The sequence below is a fragment of the Orycteropus afer genome, unplaced genomic scaffold, assembly GCF_000298275.1.
Source record: "Orycteropus afer afer isolate SDZICR_OR568_19922 unplaced genomic scaffold, OryAfe1.0 scaffold00136, whole genome shotgun sequence".
In the NCBI taxonomy this organism is placed as follows: Eukaryota; Metazoa; Chordata; class Mammalia; order Tubulidentata; family Orycteropodidae; genus Orycteropus; species Orycteropus afer.
In genome coordinates this window covers 2,620,505-2,622,123 of record NW_006921723.1, presented here as the reverse complement: position 1 = coordinate 2,622,123, position 1,619 = coordinate 2,620,505, and positions in this window count along the sequence as shown.

The following is a 1,619-nucleotide window of genomic DNA, read 5'->3' as shown; positions in this document are numbered from 1 at the left end:
GTAGTGATACTGCCTCGGAAACCCAAGGAGGGGTCGCTATGAGTCAGGGCTGACTCAACTGCACATAACAACAACAACTACATCCTTGCTAGCATTTGTTATTTTCTGTTTTGTTGAACTCTGCTATTTGTGCTGGGGTTAGATGGTATCTCATTGGTGTTTTGATTGGCATCTCTCTAATGGCTAACGATTGTGAGCATTTCTTCTTATTTTTGTTTGCCACCTGAATATCTTCTTGGGTGAAGTCTGTTCATGTCTTCTGACCGTTTTTAAATTGGATTCTCTTTTTGATGTTGAGGTGTTGGAGTTTCCTATAATTTTAAAAATAAATCCTTTGTTGGGTATGTCATGCCAAGTATTTTTTTCCAATCTGTAAGTTGTCTTTTTATTCTTTTTGAGAAGTTTTTTGATGCACATGTTGTTAGGTGCCATCAAGTTGTCTCTGACTCATAGTGACCCTATATGTACAGCAGAATGAAACCTTGCCTGGTCCAGTGCCAGCTCCATGATCCCTGCTATACTGGAGCCCATTGCCGCAGCCACTGTGTCAATCCATCTGGTTGAAGGCCTTCCCCTCTTTTGACCCTCCACCTTGCCAAGCATGACCTCCTCCTCCAGGGAGTGGTCCCTTTGATGCACATAAGAATTTAATTTTTAGAAGGTCCCAGTCAGATAGTTTATCTTCTGGTATTTGTGTATTTTTAGTTATGTTTCATAGTCTATTTTTGCTATAAGGTCCCTATTTTGCCTCTATTTCTTCTTTGATTAATTTTATTCTTTTAGGTTTTACATTTAAGTCTTTAATTCATCTTGAGTTACTTTTTGTGTATGGTGTGATGTATGGATCTTGTTGCATTTTTCTGCAAATTGATATCCAGTTTTGCCAGCACCATTTGTTAAAGAGACTCTCTCTTCCCCATTTAATGGATTTCAGTCTTTTGTCAAAGATCAGCTGACCATAAGCGGATGGATCTATTTCCAGGTTCTCAATTCTGTTCCATAGGTCTATGTGTCTGTCATGGTACCATAACCAGACTTTTTTTTTTACTATTGTGGCTGTATAGTAGGTTTTGAGATCTGGGAGTCTGAGATCTCCTACTTTGTTCTTTTTCTTCAGTAGTGCTTTGTTTATCCAAGGCTCTTTCTATGTAAAATTAGTGATTGATTTTTCCATGTCCTTAAAGAATGCTGATGGAATCTGGATTGGGATTGCATTGAATCTGTAGATTGCTTTGGGCAGTATTGACATTTTTACAATGTTTACTCTTCCTATTCATAAACATGGTACATCCTTCTGTTTCTGTAAATCTCTTACAGTTTCTTGTATTACTGTTTTGTAGTTTTCTTTGTACAGGTCTTTTGTGTCCCTGATAAGATTTATTCCCAAGTATTTTATCTTTTTGGTAGCTATTATAAATGGTATTGTTTTCCTTATTTCCTTTTCAGAGATCTCTTTGTTGATGTAGAGGAATCCAACTGATTTTTTATGTTGATCTTGTATGCTGCCTCTATGCTGAATCTTTCAATTAGTTCCAGTAGTTTTTTTGGCCGAGTCTGTGTGATTTTCTATGTATAGAATCATATCATTTGCAAATAGGAATAGTTTTATTTTGTCATGC